Source organism: Condylostylus longicornis, unplaced genomic scaffold (genome assembly GCF_029603195.1).
Source record: "Condylostylus longicornis isolate FDR11 unplaced genomic scaffold, ASM2960319v2 ptg000013l, whole genome shotgun sequence".
Classification (NCBI taxonomy): domain Eukaryota; kingdom Metazoa; phylum Arthropoda; class Insecta; order Diptera; family Dolichopodidae; genus Condylostylus; species Condylostylus longicornis.
Genome location: NW_026577982.1, coordinates 14,423,372 through 14,443,747, shown reverse-complemented (window position 1 = coordinate 14,443,747; position 20,376 = coordinate 14,423,372). Strand labels below are relative to the sequence as shown.

General features: G+C 24.4%; 1 protein-coding gene across 4 annotated transcripts in view; it reads left to right on the top strand.

Annotated features, from left to right (window-relative positions):
- Positions 1–20,376, top strand: part of LOC129605397 (probable serine/threonine-protein kinase DDB_G0282963) — a 51,132-nt gene that overhangs the window by 24,299 nt on the left and 6,457 nt on the right. Inside the window, exon 1 of one of the 4 annotated variants that reach the window (XM_055515142.1) lies at positions 10,393–10,525. The exons of the other annotated variants lie outside the window; for them this stretch is intronic. The gene's annotated coding sequence lies outside the window, so the exon portion shown is untranslated. Of the gene's footprint in view, positions 1–10,392; positions 10,526–20,376 lie in introns of those variants that run through there. 4 annotated transcript variants of the gene reach the window in all.

Below are 20,376 nucleotides of genomic sequence, written 5' to 3'. Positions count from 1 at the left end.
AATGTTAGATAACCGACCAACTCTTTTCATTTTATTTATATTGGCATTTCTTATTTCGCTACAACTTTTCTGTTTTTGACAACGACAATTAATGCTTAAAAATATTTTTAACAAATTGTTTATTTTTAGTATTCCATTTGTGTAATAAATTTAATTTATGATGCTTTAGAATGTTTAAAACTCAATTAATTTAAATTGAAAAATTGCATTTCCCTTTTTTTACTGTTACGTGAGTTAAATATAAAATAAACTACATAAGTTTTGCAAATTAAAAGGCTATTAAAATGTACTTAACAAAAAAAGTGTTTATATTTTCTTATGCAATGCCTTAGGTAAAAGTTCAAATGAAAATTTTAGTTCTATAAGTAATGGTGTAAAAACAGCGGGAAATTTTTGTTTTTCATATTAAAAATTGCCTAATGTGTAAGTTTTTAAAATTTTATTACATTTTAATTTTTGGTCGTTACAGTTTATTTAATTATTTTGTGTAATAAAATTGTACATTTATGCATTCGCATTATTTGCTTATTAATGCGACCACACAAATCGTGTGTTGTAAGAAAAATGATAATATTTTATAAAAATGACGAAGATATTTTCAAAAATTAACAAAATTCCAAGAAAATATTACAAAAGTATTGTTAAAACATTTTTGTAAACAACATTTACAAGATTGTGCCAAATTCAATGGGTAAAAGTGACTATAGAATTAGAATGATAATGAAATGAAAAACAACAACTCAATAAGCAATAAAGAGTGATTTAAAGACAGCGAACTCCGATAAAAAAATTTCAAGAAAATTAAAGAAGAGGCGTTAATTTTTTGAATAACGAAGTTGAATGACTTTAATACGAGTATAATTATTGATATAAAACAGAAAATAAATACAGTCAATACAACTTTAGTATTTAAATATGTTGCAAGAGAATTTGAGAAGAAAATATTGCTTGCGTACTTACGATGGGATGAGAAAAGACAACAGAATTTCATTTAATTCAGTTCTGCATTTTTAAACCTACACCGTTAATCAATTTTGAGGTGATTGATTTGCATCTGTTTACCGTTATAATATAAAATTTTTAAAACTAAATTACAAGAAGGAGTGTTGCTTTACTTTTTATAGGTATTTAATTCAAATTCCCTACATATTTTGTGGTAATTTTGCATACATACCGATATTGTGTTACAGCATTTCTTTTTCCTTTTAAACCTTTCATAATTTTCATTTAATTGATAAAAATATTAAGTAAATATATGTAAGGTTTCTTCTTGTGGTTCTCTATTTGCAAGCATAACATTTTTCAATTGTTTCTGCAGAACGATCCTATATTAATTACTTGCGTGACAATAATTTCTGTAATAAGTAAAAATAATTACTTAGTGTTTGGTTAACTTACTGTATGCATGTGTATCACTGCATATATATACATTGCATACTTGTGGTTGTGTTATATACTTACTTATATGTCTTACATTAGACTTTTATTGAAATTGGGTTAAAATATGCATTTCAGAACTGTGGTTTTAATAGCATTCCTTTATTACTTACTATCTAAAATTTTTGTAATATTTGTAAATTGTATAATATTATTCAATGAGGACTCAATAGAAATTTTTTTGAAACACTAGTGCTGCAATAAATTTTAAATCTCATCTTGTGATTCACTACAGATTATCCAATATTATTCACCGTGGGCTTAATTTAACAATTTTTAATTATATTATTTAAGCGTATAGGCATATGTGATTCATTTTCTCTATAAAAAGGTTACAATACAAATGTAAAAAATAATTTATGTCTACTGGCAATTTTTTAAAGCTTTTAATTTTTCCAAAATATTTTTTTTTCTTAAGTCTTTTATTTTTTATTGAATAGCAACAACTTTTAGATCATTTAATTGAATAAATTTTCAAAAAATAAAAATATGATTTTTTAATGAAATTTACGCATAATATTGATATACACTTTGTATGTCTATATGTTTCTCGTACACACAATAAAAAATGATAAATAAAAATTTACCAAAAACTAATATTTTAGTTATTTTACATTTTAATAGGCAATTTTTAAGCCATTTTAAAATTTCTGAAGGTTGAAAACTTTAACATCGAAATTTATAATAAAATTGCCAGCTGGTAAATTTACAAAAAAGGAAAAAAACACTTTCTTATTGATATATTAAATAATTTAATATATTTTAAATAAATCTATTAAGTATAAAGAAAAAATAACACAATTTTTTGACAAAGCTAACAGTTAGATTGTGGAAACGACAGAATTAATCAGAAATTCGAACACTAAAAAAATGGTATTACATTCTCGATCTACAAGGGTTTGTCAAATATTGCTGATTTATCAATGTAAAATTGTATCAGTCAGTTCCATGAAAGGTTTGCAATTGCACGTCTGATTTATTTTTGGAAGTTGCAAAAGTTGATGGTTCCTGTCACCTTATACATTACACGTAACATCATTTTGGTTAAGTTGCCATCATTTCGTTCCAATCAATCTATGACTATAAAATGTTCAATGCCCGTCTTTTCATTTTTATCACTAGAATATACAAAGTTATATGTATGATTTGCTCCAATTTATATATGATAGAACTGCAAGGTAAATTTAGGCGGTATTTTATTTTGAAAATTAATTGTCAAAAGTATACCGAATGTAAATGTCAAAATGTGAGCGCATCATAAAAACTCATTTGACAACAAGTTAGAAATCGAAAATTTTCAATAATTTTTTGTTCTAATATCAATTAATAATCAAATAATAAATGTCAATTTACTTAAGTGTTTGTTTGAAATATTAGAAATTTGTACCATTTTTATATACTTACTAGAATTTTCTAAATGTAATAATTGAAAAGTTTTCTTTATTTCGAAACCTCAATCAATTGTGAAATCTTTGTTGTTTGTCCATAATCTTATCCATTATAAATTATTTTATAAATTTTTCGCTAAATCATGTAATCGAAATTGAGGCCAATTTTTGCTTTATAATAGAATTATAATTGGTATAGATGGAGAGCAACCAAAAAGAAAAGAAAATGTTTGAAAAAAAAATTGCAGAATTACCCAATTCATAAATTCCATAATTTTTGCTCTTTTCACTTTAACCATTTTAAAATTCTTTATTATTTATTCAAATGAATAATAAAAAATAAATTTATGATGATGATAATTATGATTTACACTCTGACATAACAAAAACTTCTTCTTAAGCTTGAAAATTCAAAAAATTAAAAAAAAAATTGGCTTTTTTTAAAAAGCTAATTAGAGATTACGTTATGTTTATTGTTGATTGCAGTTGAGTACCCTCCTATATCTTTATCTACTACTTTATTAAACTGTTTATCTTCTTCTTGATCATAAACTCTCTCAATTCATTCATTATTTGAATTTAATATTTTAATTTTGCTTTTTTTTTTTCAAATTTATTAAAATTTTTCTCATCATTTGTATTGTGTTTTATCGATTGATCATTTATTGTTGTTGAAATTTTTAAGTGCTATCGTTTACTATAATTATTACGTCAATACTTGAAATATATTAATTTTTTCTATATGAGTGTGTGTAAATTTATTTATTTACACAATGTTATTATGCCCAAAATCTCTATATGTACTCACCAATTATAAATTTATATTCCCATTTCAAGTATTATTAATAAATTGTTTGTTTATTGTATATATAGTTGATATTAATCATTCAATTCAGGTGTAATTTAATATTTTATATACACAAACATCCGCTGCTGCGAGAATAATCGAGGTAATTAACAACCTTTAAAATTTATATATACATACATTCATATATAGTATGTATGTGGTTTTGTAGAGATATACAAGCTTTGCTATGCTTTTTTATAGTAATTGGTATGAAAATTGATAAGTGGACTCATTATAAACATCTTAATTTAACCCACACATTTTTTTTATTCCATATATTTAGCCGCGAATTTAGATATTCAAATTTAAATGATGATTAGGAATAGTTCTCAATTTTATAATGTTATTTTAAATTTTTGCTATAAGAAATTGAAATTTCAAGAATAAATTGGTGGTTTAAATCTGTTAAGTAAACACTTAGTAAAGTTTTCTCTTTAGTTACAAATTTTGTCATAATTTTTTAGCTGTCAAAATTGACTTTGAAGTTTTCGGCAATAATATTCTTAGAAATTAATTAGTTACAATTAGAATAAATTTATCTTTCAGATGCAATTTGTTGACATAACATAGCCTTATTTAAATTTATAGTTTAGGTTTTACTCAATTTACAACAATTTTTTCATTTACATACTATTTTGGAGTAGTTTAGCGAGTTTACTTAAAAGTATCTATATACTTTTAAATAAAACGCAGGCATTGGAAATTGGATAATAAGAAAATTTCTTAGTAAAAAAACTATTGTATCCCATAGATGTGCTGAATAACATTCTGTATTTTTTCAATTTTATTGAAAAGATGAAAACGGAAAATTCAAATAAATTGACTGAACTGATGCAAATTAATTATAATTTTGAGTGTATTGTATAGACGAGTGTTATGGTAATCATAAAGATAATTGTATTCACGTAGTATTGATGATGACGATAAGTTAATTTTGTTGAAGTATCTATAAATTATGTTGCGGTCATGCAGTCTAGTAGCATTATAATAAGCGATTATTGACTACTTTAAATCAATAGCTTATTATATAATCATTACAATATTGGTATAAAGTTTCATTGTATGATAATTAGGGGAATTAAATCATAAATTTTTAATTTAGTTGTACACCTTGTCCACGGTTTCTAATATTAAAAATTGAATTTTTTTAGTTTTAGTAGTTTTTTATACTGAAATATTAATGCAAGCATGCCTACATGAGTACATAAATTAAGTTTTCAAGTTTACACTTTTGGAAATTAGAATATTGAATTATTGCTGTCATTGTTTTGTGACGATTAAACGATTATATGACTCAATGAACTACAATCATTCGATTTTCGGTGAATATATAGATTCAGATTCTACTAAAAATTCTTTATCGAATGGCCAAAATTTTTTCACAAAGTGTTATCACACGATGTTATTTTTGTTTCAACTTACTCAAAACATAGTTATTACACACAATTTTAGATGAAAATTACTTAGAATTTATGCGGCGACTCCTTGTTACCACCATTTCTTTAAAAATTAGAAGAAGAAAGGATGCTTACGAGTACTTATTTAAACTGCGTTACATCTGTGCCTTTATTGTGCCTCTTAAATTATTTATATATAACTTATTAGAGTAATGATACAATATTCTCCTATAATATTGGTGATAATGTGACGTTCAATGTCAAACTATTTTTGTCATTTGTCATAAATTGTCAAAAGTTATAATTATTAAAGGTGAAATCAATTTTGTTAACACCGACAAATTCACATTAAATCACTTTAGAGTGCGGCAAAACATTAACAAAATTTGAAATGAATATTAAAACTGGACCTCGTTTTGTAAATTATTCAGATCCGTTTTGTATTTTCTTTTATCTACAAATATACTGAAGTGTTTTCAATAATATCAACATTCCGACTTAAGCGTGTAATTTTCTGTTTTTCATGTTAATTTCAAAACGTTGAATTTAAAACAAATTAAAGTAAAAGACCTTAAAATTCAGAAATTTAAAACCTGTGGAAATATTTTAACATTTTTTATATTATTTTTCTTCTCTTATTTCAAAATTAAAATTGAATAGTATAGAATTAAGTTTGTTTGTAATTACTACAATTGATATTTTTTGATACGAAATCGTGAATATGCGGCAGGATGATGTACAATGTAAAAAACAGTAGAATAAGTGATGAACGGAAATTTGATCTCAGTACTTGGAATATAATTTTCCAGTGCGTCTTCATAGTTATGTTGGAATTTTATAAAAATATTTTGAAACCACTTTTAAAGTACAGTGTTGGCCTTAAAAATTCCTTAGCATTTATTTTTTTTTTTTTATATTTCAATGATTTTTCATTTTATGTCTTAACTTATTAAATTATAATATTTAATTACATACATACACACATGCTAAATATACATAATTTTTGAAAATTATAAAAATTATAAAATGTTTAGCTATGCGTTTCTTTTAAAATTATTTATTCTTTGGTATGAAATGAAGAAATTGTAGAGGAAAATTGTAAATTGATGAAATAAAATGTGTGAAATACGCTCTGTTTAGTTGATTACAGTAAAAAGAAAATATTTTGTTGTTTAGTTTTCTCGATATACTTCAAATGGACTACATAATTAATGAAGTAAAATCATAGTTAAATTTTAATGCTCAATGATTTTTGAATTATGTGCATAAATATGTGCAAAATTAAAGAGAATATTAAAAAAAATATTAAAAAAATTGTTCAAAAAAATTTTATATTTAAAGTTCATTCAAATGATTAACTTAAGCAGCCTGTCTGTGTATAAAGTAAAGAGAAAATGTTGAGAAAGAAGAGAGAAAAACCTTGACACTTGATAATATTTTTATACTTTTTACAGTTAAGAAATTGCAGAGTAAACGGACATAATATGCACGTTTAGATGAAAGTTCAATTATTTGATGCATAAAATACTTGCAATAACTTCTTAAATGTACCCGAAAAAATATGTATTCATGTGTGTGTGTGTGTGTGTGCGTACATATGAAATTGTTTAATTCGTTTGAAAATAACTTTATAATAGAGAAGTGTGTAATAAGGAAAATTTAAATTAAAAAATTCAAGTTATAGATATATAAATTAAATATGGGTATGTTCGAAAATGCAGACTGCGCTTTAATTATGCATTAGTATCTATATAAAAATGGTAGCTTTGGCATATTGCAAAAATTTCATTGTATAGTGTAGCAGTTCTATGTTGCAATTCTAATTAAAGATTGCAGTCACAAAAAATATAGCAGCAAAGACATTGTAATTGTAAGAACAAGTAGCAGTTTTACTGACAAGCTATGGTATGCGGAATGACCCATTCATATATTTTGCTTAATGAACTGTGAATGACGATTTACTGAGTGGTATATACTGGAAATTAAAAATTAATAAAAACTTGAATAAAAAATATTATTAAACAATATTTTATGAAAAACAAATTGTTTGGTAAGTTGTAGACGAACAACATTTTACAAGCACTATTAACGTATTTATAACGTTGTTTTCTATTATAACATAGATGACCTCAAATTCTGTTATTCTATTAAAACTCTTGTGTATATACAAAGACGCATATAGTATACATAAATATTATATGAAATACAAGTAACATTGATATACCTACGTCAAAATCTATTTGTCATTTCTTATATAATTGACAATAATGCCCTTATACAAAATATTAGTATTTAAAGAAACAAAAAGGTGTTAAATATCGGTAATTTAAAATTTGTTAAGGGCGATAAAACTAAAAATTTATTATAGATTTAAAATTTATTTAATTTCCATCTATAGAAAATATTTTCATTAGCAACTAAAATTATAATAGAAGCCATAAATATTGAGTGAATGCAAAGGCGTTAAAATTTTACATAATATTTTTAAGATTACATTAAATAGTTGTACATACTTTTATGTTTTGTTGTATAAATAATTGATTAAACAAAAAAAAACGTTAAACTTAACATCTGTATTTTGACAATTCAAACCTATTATGGTTTGCAAATCAATAAATAGTGTTTAGATTAACAAGATTTTGCAATTTTGCTTATATGTAAGTACATACATACCTTAACTTTCAGTCATACTCATATATAACTTACTTACATAGTCTTAAATCACCTTAAGGATAGAGCTTCTACTTTCGTGAAATTTTTCGGTTTTTGAAAACCTTCATCTAAAAGATGAAAGAACTTTGAAATTTTTGTTCTAGTTCAAATTCTACAAAATTTTCGAAATTGGAAATTTTATCGTACTAACCTTCTCAAAATTTGATTAGAAAAAAGTTAGTTAAATTGCAGATTGCCTTTACTGACATTTTTAGGATTTAAATTGAGCTCTCTCCCGATAATAAGAATAAGTTTTAAACAAACCATTTTCAGTGAAACTTGCTTTATTATTCACATTTTTTGGAGAATTGTTTTTTAATTTTGGCAATTTTAAAAAAGATAAGTATTGCTAAAATAAATTGACATGTGTGGGATTCCTACTACTAGAATAAATAAGAAATTATTTTTAGTTTAAAATTATAAAAAAATAGAACATGTCGTTTACCTTTTAAAAGATTAAGGTCACACATTAAAAATAAAGTTCAAATTTCTTTAAATATTAAAAAAATATAAAAATACTTTTTTTAACAACTAAACAAATGAATGAAAAACTACATATGGGAATAACAATATAAAACACCTAAAGCATCACTACATTGCAACGCTACTGCTACACAATTAACCAATTCACAAATCACAAATTAAAATGAATTTATGTAGTATAAAAGAAAAGCTCTAAAATACCTTTGAACTGAACACGTTTAGATTGGCTTATAAGATATCGTATATTAATTCGTTCTCCATTTGTAATGTTAGAGGATAAATCATGAGTTGTTAATGTTGTTTGTATTGCAATGTTTCTGAAGTAATTGTTTTATGTCATCTATTAAAATTACGATCACAATTTTTTGATTGGATTTTTTTAGGAAGGTTGGGAATACGCATTCGGTAGAAATGTATAAACATTTCCACCAAAAAAATTAAAAAAAAGAAGTTAAATACCAAAATAAGGTTTTAAGCAATGCAAACGTAAATGAAATAAAATGTACGGCTTTTTTTCTAAACCTGATGGAATTAGCAATTTTAGGGAATAATACAAAAAATATTGAAAGATTATGGTATTAACATTAAAAAATATGAATAGTTGCGGACATACATGCGCGGCGACATTTCAATCTGGTCCATTGGTTCTTATTATAAATTAATAGCTCGACGTAGACCAACAAAAAAAAATGAAAAGGTGTGAAATCATTTACTCGAATTCTACTAATTGTTAAATTGACAACTTTGAAAATTTGAATATTCTAGATTATTCTAGACAATTATTCTAGATCATGGATGTCAAAAGTGCGGCCCGTGGGCCGCATGCGGCCATTTTCTTATTTTGGTGCGGCCCTCTAAAACGAATTGTTAAAATATTATTATGGTTTAAACTTTAAACTGTTTTGATTTTGTTGGCCAAAAAAAATATTTGGTGGCTGTAGTATGAAAAATTATTTGACCAAAAGAAAAATTTACGCCGCCGCTCGTTTTTTGTCATTATTTGGATCAACATACATTTGCGAGCAAACATTCTCCATTATGAACCTAAACAAGTCAAAGCAAAGAAATCGACTTACAGATGATAATCTACTTGCAATTCTACGATTGGCTACTACAAAATGCAACCCAATATTTTAAGACTTGTTCAACAGAAGCAGTGTCACTCAGCTCCCAGTACTTCTAATAAAAAATAAATAAACGTTTATACACCTTAAAAATTGAATTAATTGTTTTATTTTGTGGCCCTTTTGTCATACAGAATATTGGAAATTGGCCCATAGTTTCAAAAGTCTTGACATCCATGTTCTAGATGTAATGGAATCTTCAATAGCTCTTCTGGATTGGTCCACCTTTACGTATGAAGTTTATAACATTTTCTTATACTTATTATCAAACTTGTTAAAGTGAATTTGATCGTCCAACATAACTTTGCTATAATAAATTTTCAAATTAAGTTTAGACAACTTGGGTATTGTTACTCAAGGCTGAATTTATCCAGTAAGATTTTTTGACCAATCATATACGTGTACATGAGTGAGCTCAAGAAGACAACTTACACTTACTTATCCTATGTTAGGTTGGGCCAATTGTAAAAATTTCCACGTTTTATTTTTTATTATTTTGTACTTTTTAGAAATTTTTTTCATTTTATTTTTTCTATAATTTTTTACTTGTTTTTTATTTTTTCTTTTAAATTTTAAATTTAAATCTAAAATTAAATGTTACAATCTAACCTATTTGGGTATTTGATGCTCTGTTGGGGATCATCCGCATTTTTATTTTTATTTATTTTTCTATTGTTGCCGTTTCGATTGACGTATTATTGTTACAATGACAATTGTGGAAATATGAGTGAATGTATGTATATGTGCACGTTTTCTGTTATTTGGTGTATAAAGCAAAGCGAAATGATATTGTAAGTTTTGCTGCTTCTATTATTGTTAAATCATAATTTTAGCCAGAATCAGAACTGTTACCGTATATAGTGATGATGATAATGATGATAGTAATGATGATGGTAAAGATTATCATTGTTTTTACTTTAATAGCTTTTGGGCTTACATACCCTACTATGGATGAGATGATTTTAGTATAGTTGTTAAAAGTGTGCGATGTGACACATCGATTACGCGAGTTTATTTTCTTTTATTTTCTAATTTTGAATTGATTTTTTCGTATTTTTTTTTTATATTTTTTGGAAAAGAGAAATATGAATTTATGTATCTAAATACATATCTACAATATCTACATATATAATGCATGTAGGTACATACATTCACATCTGTATTTTGTATAGTTAGAAGTTACCGTTTAATATTTGAGTGCAAATAATCGCGCGAAATTTTTTGAAATTAAAAAATTGTAAATAAAATCGCAAAGGTGGTTCGTTGTGTTCAAAATTTTTATTTATTTAATTTTTTTTCTTTTGTTTTGTTTATTTTAACTTTTAATATTTGTCATTGTTCATAAATGAGTGTTAGTCAATTTTAATTTAAAATATTTTTATAAATGTGGTAATCTTATTGTGTATAAATAGGTTTGTACACAGAAAAAAAACATTAAAAAAATTGTGTGATTTATTATACGAGTACTTATATGGAAAATGAAATTATGTAAAAATTTTAAAAGTTAAAAAAGTTGATCCAGTTACCTATAGGATATTTGACAGTTATGCAATTATATAAGGTTTATTTTGGGATTTTTTTGAATTTGTTACCTTCGTAAATTTGCTAACTAACTTAATTTAAATTAGATCATTCATATTGTGTACTTGTGTTATTTGTTAATTTCCAATAGGTAATTATTTTGATAACGTATATCTCATAGTATAAAAGCTACTGGATGATTTGAAGTCTTACCCTTTTGCAGTGGGTGATCTATTAACTACATATATTAAACAGTTGAATAGTAAACTTTCTGCCTAGCAGTTAAAAGGCAAGGTGATCTATTAAAATGAATTTAAAAAAACCAAAAACTGAGTACCTACGGAATGCAATAAAGGTTGCATATTAACTTGCTGTTAAGAAATTGCTGTCTCTCAGTTTTCAAAACTGCTACGCGCAAATACTATATAGATTTAAAAAGTCACCTTCATTTTAACTCTCAAATTGATTTGTATTTCAAATTCCTTTTAGTACCCACACTTATGCCATAAAGGTGCTAAATGTAAAATAAAAATATTTAAGTATAAAATTAAAATATAATAATTAAAAAGCTTTTAAATCAAAACCGAAAATTTTATTGCTCTCTCTTACTATGTTTAAAAGTGCATATGGCATGGTCGAAAAATAAAAATTTAAAATTTTTAAATTAAGTGATTTTTCAATTAATGGGTTTACCGCAAAAACAATTCATAAAAAAAAAAAAAATTAAACCAAAACGAGGTAAAAAAATTTATGGAATAAATTTTTCCGGATATTGTGACGTAAATTAAAAAATTATTCTCATTTTTTTCTAAAAATATTTTCATTAATTAAAGCACAGGTTTTTTTTCCCTTTGTTTTTTAAATACAATGTTTTAAATTTTTATTTCGTGACGAATTATGTAAATTGAACTTCGTATTGACAAATCTTTCAACTTTGATTTAACTTAAAAAATAAGTGAATGAAGCTGTTTCAAGTGTAAATTTGAGCTTTTGAATAAAATTATCGAATGATAATTATCATTATCACCAATTCAGCTAGTTCGAACAATTAATTAGCTTTTTAATTGCGTTATAGTTAAATTTACTCTCACATATTTTTATAAAAAAAAAATAGTCTATTTAAGATTAGAACTTATTTACTAGAATTTTTAATTATTATATGGAATTGTTTGATTGTCATAGATGAAAAATAAAATTTCTAGAAAATTTTGCAATGAAAATAAAGATGAATTTTCTCTACATCTACTCAATTTATTCTGTAATTGATATTAAATGTTAATTAATATTTCCTTAATTATCTTTTTTAATAATTTTAAATTTGAATGACTTATAAATGTTAGACAAATAATTTAACATTCATTTAAAATCCAGTAAATTAAGTGGAAATATTGCATGAAGTTATAGTGTTAATTAGAGTAGACAATTCAGATGAATAATAAATTTTTAACTAAATAATGTTAATTTAATATGAAATTTTTATATTATGTTTGAACTATTACCATTTACTACTATTGAAAACGCAGAGACGTAAATTATTTAGACTTTGTCTTAACCCTATAATTTGAATTAAACTTCTTCGTCTGATTAGTTTCGATTTGTCATGTTATTTATTGCATCATAAGTATATTTTTCTTTTAACTAAAATCAATTTAATTTATTGTATGAATATTCTATAGCTTCACTTTATTATTCAAAATTTTATTATTTTCATTATAATTTTCTTATATTTTCTTTTATTCTGCCACCATTTCTCATATCTATTTTTCTTTAAAAGTAGTTTTTTTTATTTTCCAAAAATAAAAAGTTTAAAAGTAGAAATAAAAAATTGATAATCATGAGCTAAAGTAAATTTGATAAATTAAAAATTTTTCGGTTCGGTGCTGCCCAACCTTGTTCAACATATATATATTCTCGTATTCTCGTATACATGATACTCGTAGTCATATACCGAAGAACATATCATAAGCTAGATCGCTATACATGTAAGCATATAGCTGTTTTCCACGAAATTTTTCAAAGAATTTTCTTTATATTTATAACTGTCTATTACTTCTTATACAACTTTAATAAATTTCTGTTGTTTAACAGCTCATATTTCATAAGGATTTTTACTATTATTTCAGCTTTTATTATCTTGTGAAAAGCAACAATTTTTCTATATAATATAAATAACTGTGAATGTGTTTATTAATAATTTTAAATTGTTATTATAATTTACTTATATTATTACTTAAATTTTCTTTTTTTTTAACTACATATTTTATTAAATGGTGAATAACTATTAGAAATTCAAAACGGTCGACCTCACCTAAATGTTTAAAAAATATAAAAATATTTTAATTAATTTAGATTTTATTTGAAAGTTGTTTGCTAAGAAAAGGCAAAGTTTTCGCTGCTTACTGAATAGTAATTTACTTTGTGAAAATAAAAATTACTAAAACAGTTTTTTACTGAGTGTATACTTACAATGAGTACATCATAATGTAATAATAATGTCGCACAGAATATAATTTGGCATAGTTAAATTTTAATTGGTATGCCCAAATACCAATAAATTTGTTATTACAAAAGTTAGAAGACCAAAAAGAAAAATAAAATCCGATAAGAATTTTAATTAGGTTTAAAGGAAAGTTCAATGAAAAGATCAATGGAATTGCCACATGTTTTGAAATAACAGAGAAATAGTACAGTTAATTCTGCTTGTTTTCATATATTATTGCTTGAAATGCTTTCCAGTTGTTTATAAAAATGCATGAGTAGATAAGGTTTTTTGTGTTGAACTAATACTCAATCATCTTTAAAATATTGACATAATTTAGCAGTTAAATTATCAGAAATTATTTAAGTATGTAAACATGGTAATACTGACTAAATTTGGTATACTTACTGCTAATACTTTGTTAAATGAACAAGAACTTAAATTTGAAATTAGATCACTTGTTAACAATAACATAAAAATTAAACGTGTAGTATAAAACTCTAGTCATATAATATTCTTATACGTTTTTGTATTATTTGTTGTATAACAATTTTATATATATCTGGTATAATTATCATAATGTTATACTTTTCTTTTTGTTCTCTGTTCCATGTTATATTTACTATACAATTTACTAAACAATATTAATTCTAAAGTATTATATTATGTTACATGTTGTGCATAACAGTGTCAGTATAAAATGCATGCAATGTAAAACTGTAATACATATACTTTTGAATTTTTAGAACATTAATACAACATTACAACAATGTTAACCTTTTATAATATAAAAATCTTTGTTTTAATTTGCATATCCATTGCTTGATTTGTATATGTATACATTTATACACAATAGATTTTCATTTATATTGTATTAAATACGAATACCTATACATGTATATGTATATATACTCGTAGTATTGAAATAAAAAAAAATAAGGGGATTATGAAACTTGTTGTATATTTGGCGACAGCACAGGAAATTCATCAAATAACTCACCTTATTTTTTTTAGAACAACAAAAAAGTTAACGACAGTAACAATACGAGTACTCAACAATACTAATAATAACAATAATAATCACGATAAAATGAGAATGTATTGCCAGAGTAGTTCTTATTACACTCTGAATATGAATATGGAGAACAGAAAAAGGCCACCATAAACAACAAAATTCGTGTTGTATAGCAAATATTATTGCTAGTAAGTAGTAGAGCAGTTGTCGGTTGTTGTTTTTTGTTAACAAAAACTGGGTCAATACGTTGTTCAGCGTTGTTTTTCTCGCGTTTCCTTTCTTCTTTTTTATTTTAACTAGAATGGAAACGATATTCATACATACATACATGGTACAGGTATGCATGTAATTTGAAAAAGTTGGGGAGAAACATTTTAATTTCTTACGTTGTTGTTAAAATTGTTGCTACTTTTATATTTTCGTGTTTTTGTTCTTAAGTTGCTGTTATTACTTAAAATTATTTATTTATTAAGTGTTTTTATTTTCTTTCCTGTGTGTTTTTATTATTTTTTTGTTGTTATCGCTTTAAATTATAAACGCTTGCCATATAAATACTTTAAGAATTGCCTTATGTAAATTAAAATGATGATTGTAATTAAAACGTTCGCTTTTAATTTTAATCTCGTGCCATTTTTTTTTGTATTGTTCATCATGTAAACAAAAAAATTGTTATGAATTTTTACTTTTCATATAGGATTTCCTATTAAAATGGTAATTTGTTTAAAATGAAAATGTTTTGTTAAATATGGAGGTAATTTGTTTTTTTTTTTGCTTCTCTTCTAATTAAAATTGTTAAAAAAAATTAGTTTCATACTATTCAGTAAAACTATTGGAACTAGATTTAGAAAAAACCGATATTTTTCGCTGGAAAAGAATAAAATTTTTCGAAAATTTGGAGTTTCAACAAGGAAGACAATTTTCTGGAAAATACGTGATGTAAAAAATTTTTATTTTTTTAAGTTCTCAATGACGCAATTGTTGTCCGGCGTCCACTGCAATTGCTTACTTTGCATTTATGGTAGATCTGGCGCTACACATCGTTGCAAACCAAAATATAAATTTCGGATTGGCAACGAAATTGTTTTTTATTAAATTTGATGTGATTCGAATATTTGTGACATGATTCAAATATTTGTTTACCACTCAAATTAAATAATTCTAAGAATACTTTTTTTTTCTAATATTTTTAATATTTTATTTAGCTGAAATGGAATCAATTGAAATGGTCAGCCACAAAATAGTTTCAGATTTATAATAAGCAAAGTTTAAAAAAAAAATCTATGCATAAATTAAAATTTTGAAATATTCCTAATTATCAAACGATTTGGGGCCATCATTTGAGAACGTAAGATTAATATAACCTCTTATTAATATTTTATTAATTTACTCTATAACGCTCAAAAATTTAGCTTTCATCCTAATTGTTGTATCTAACCTACATTTTATTCAATTCTTTTCGAAATTTCTATAACAAAACATTTTACAAAATTTTTATTTCCGAAATGCATTTTATACACACCTACATCAAACGTATTACAAAAATAATTGAATATTTTTAACAATCCCTTGGAAATTCTCACGGTTTGCATAAAAACAATTTCATATATAGAAGAAAAAAAATTATACTTCACTTTCTATTCCGAAATGACAGTGAAAAGTTGTGAAAACTTTCTTTGATATTGAGGAACCACATGTTTTACATAAATATATTATGTGTACATTGGTACAGTTGTATGTTAAAGATTTTTTATGAAAATAAAATTAATTATACATTTTAAAATTAAAAACAAAAAAAAACAATCACTTCAAGAGCAAATAAGAGTGATTTAGAAATGTTTGAATAGCACAAAACTAAATAATTGTGACTATTAAAAACTATGCAAATATATTTTACTTACTAGCTATATTAGATGTGAACATTTAAAACGAGGTGATCCAAAAAAGTTTTCTATAAAATTTTTATATCAGAATCAGGGTTTAACTTTTATGATTTTAAATAAATACATATATGTAGGACTATTTGGTTTTGAATATGATCAAATAAAAGCTAGTATTTTAAGAATTCACCCTTTTGATTACAAAGCTATGTAGCTATTTACTATTTAAATATAAGTTAACCCAGAAGTATGCAATTTTTTCTGTCACAATATCCTCATTTAACATCGACTTTACTTAATCACTTAATTTTGATTTTTAAGATCTAATGTGATTTTAGAACTGTTTATAGTTTATTGCCCTCTACTTTAAACTTAAACAAACAAATTAGCAATTTTCGAGTGCTATATTGCACATATTTAAATGTGAATAACCAGTTATTTACGCATTGTATGCAAACTTCATCTAATAATTTCAATTGTTGGAGATCAATCAATTATTTTTGTTAAATTATGTAGAGCTTCTCGTATTTGTACTTAAACATTTGTTTTCTAATTCTCCATTAAGTATATAGTTTTTCCGGAAGGAAAACAAAGAAAACAACAAAGTAAAACAAATGTCTTTGTTTAAGCAGAGCGTTTCCACAACAAAACACACAAAAGCAGAAATTTATTTCAATAGTAACAGCACCAAACCATGATTTTATGAGAATTTTTTCACTTTTAAAATATAAATAACATTCATACTACTATCACTTATTTAAAATCGCAATGGAAAATAATTAAAAAAAAAAAGAGAAAAAACTCTCTATAGTAGAAAAATATTTTTTGAATTTCTTTTTATTTAATTTTCCTTATTGTTTCAATCATTTATGATAGCAAAATTTTAAAATTTCCCAATTAAACATTATAGACTAAAAAAAAATTTTTTTGCTAATTACCCTACCTACCACAATATTATTTTAATGTGAGTACCTTTTCAACTTTTCAACTTTTTCTTTCTCTTACTTTTGATGATGACTTTTAAATACAAGTATGTGGATTTTAATAACTTTTTAACAATAGTAATGAAAATTTTAATTTAACTTTTAATTGCTTATAGAATTTGTGAGATTTTTTCCGGAAAAGCTCAAATGGGTTTTGAAATGACATAAAGTAAAATAATAAATGTGCTGATTTTATGGTGTATACCTAAATTTTGTTTTCACCCATCTATGACAGTGAATCTTTGGAAAATCTACATACAAGATTCCCTCAAGTATTCATTCTAGTAATTCAACTAATTATAATTTTCTTTGAAAATCTTTTATATTTTTTTTCATTATGCGTATAAAAAAATTAACGCAATTATGTGTTAAACAGTGTATGTGCGAACAGTGAACTCACTAAAAATTATTGTTTGTGTTGTGAAGCACTTTTCCATTCTAATATTGTAATTTGGTTTATTTCCTACACTTATTGAATTAAATGATAAACGCAAATATACTTAAATACTGATAACATTAATTTGCCGCAAAGCGAATCTGTTTTTTGTATCAGGAAATTTGCGGTTTCTTTTCTTTTAATTTCACAATAACGTATATTGATAAATTTTATTTCAAAATATTTAAAGGTTTTACCGCTACAGGAAAATTTTATTGTTCACCAAATAGAACAAAATCTAACGTGGAGTTGAATAAGTAATTCAGCAATTAAAATTGTATTGCTGAAAAATTCAATTTCAATTTTGATCCAATTTTTTCAAAAAAAAAAAATATCCAACTAACAATACTAAATAAATTCAGTGTTCAGAATTCTAAATAAACTTGTAATAATTAAAAAAATTATGACACCTTTAAGAAAAATTTTTGATTTTAAATTGTATTTAGGTTCACTAAGCAGTTGAATTCACTAAAAATATGAGTTTTATAAAGACTTTTAATAATAAAAATGAATTTTATATGGAAGCTTGGCGTTGTAAACTTTCCAAATCAATTTTTTTTTCTTTTTAATGACTCACGATATTCTTTATACTGTTTTGTTAATGGTGTTGTCATCGAATTAATTTTTAGCTTAACTTGAAAAAAATTTCGAAAAATGTTAGCGGTTGTTTCACTCTGTTCATCCTTTCATATAAAATGTTAAAATTTCACAAGAAAACAGATGTCACTCAAAAATATTTCTGTTTAAAAAAAAAATTATTCACCCCTGCACTTTAAGTTATAAACGCTTGAAAGCTTGCGACGATGATCTTTCCTTTTTTAAGGATAATTAGCCTTATCCTCGAATAAAGTAAGAAGGTATAGGAAAATCCCTCATTAAAAGATAAAAAATATTACATTCCTTGCCTAACTAAAGTACCTGTTTGGTTTAATTTTTATTTCATTTTTCGAATATTCCGTCTAAAAGTATGCAATAAGAAATAATTAATAGTTTTAATAAAACTTCTAATTTTTACATTCTCACGTAATAAATCGAAACGAGATGTGCTGTTTTACAAACCATTTATTTTAATTGACTTGTATTTTTAATTTAATATTCTTTCTTCAACTAGTAAATTATTTACAGGTATAAAAGAACACTAAACAAGTTTATCAACTAATCTTTCTTTTCTTCTCGTTAATAAATTTGCGTTTTAATAAATTGATGAGAGGATTGGATGATCATCGCTGTCTGAAATTAACACCCAATTTTCAGTAACTGAAAATATTTTTACTTCTTCCTGTGTAACTCAAAATTGATAAAGAACGTTTGTAAATTTTTGTATGTAAATGTCTGCATATAAAATAGTATGCATGTATGTATATGTATTTATAAATATTTGTGTTTAATGTATTTTTCTTTATCTCCTTAATATTGAAGCCGTATACCTGTTGTATATAAAAATGTTCAGATTAAATAAGTATTTATCAAGAGTAAAGAAGGAAAATAATAAAATTCAGATGAGTCACGTAGTTGACCCGACTTGATTCAATATGGTGAATATAGATAGTATAGTGATTCACCTGAAATTGATGTGTTTTTATTTTCTTTAATTTCGCTTATTTTCTTTGTGTATTTTGTGTTGTAGCAAAAAAAAAGCAAAAACCAAAAGTAATCAAAGTAAAATTTAACTAGATTTACTTATTAGCAGTTAATAAGTGGCTATGCGTTGTTGATGAGATCATATAAACGTTTAACTTGACTTACGTTCACTAGTTAACTTGTACACAAATAGTTTACTTAAAAATTGTTAAAGTAACGATAATATTATTTATAAGTACGTGTGTTTATATGTAATTTTCAAATTGGTATTATTTTTAAAAGCGAATCTAATTTTCAAATTACGTGAAAATTATACCAAGCGTTAAATAAGCTTTAAGGGAGAACGAAACAACAAATTGGGAATTTTGTTATTGTTTGTTTACACTAAGTTCCATATAAAGAATAAAAATTTTAGAAATTAAAATGAAATTCAAAACAAATTTAATTTTAAAATTTTAAATTTCTTAAACTTAAAAAATAAATCAGCAAACAACTTTGTGAATTTTATAAATGCGCATTTAACGATTTTATTAAAAGAACACTTTTCCCACTCTTATAGTTTACGCTAAAAATTAATTGACAAGTTAATTTCATTAAATGAGTTAATAACGAATATTAGTCACAATTCTTTGCTACATGTGAATAAAAGATGACACAAAATATGAGTATTAAAAAGTTATAAATGCCAATTAATATAGAAATTTACAAATATAAAGCACGTACACACAGGTTATTATTATTGTCATAAGAAATTACATTTTGTTGGTGGGTTAAAAATAACAAAGAAAAGCTTAAATGTGATAAACAATTATAGGTTATGTTATAATTATAGGTTAAAATGAATATCAAATAAAAAAAAGTTTAAGTTTTTTGACGTATTTAAATTTTAAATTACTTTATTTACTTGAATTGAGTTCAGATTCAAGTCACGATCTAATCGATATAAAACACAAATAGGTATAGTTTTTGAAGATTTTTAAAATGTGATAAAGAAGTTATATAGTTTCTTTGTTTTCTTCTAAATGATCATAATGAAATTTAATAATTAACATTATATTTTGAAGAAAATAAATTTGCGTGGTAACCTAATTAAAGA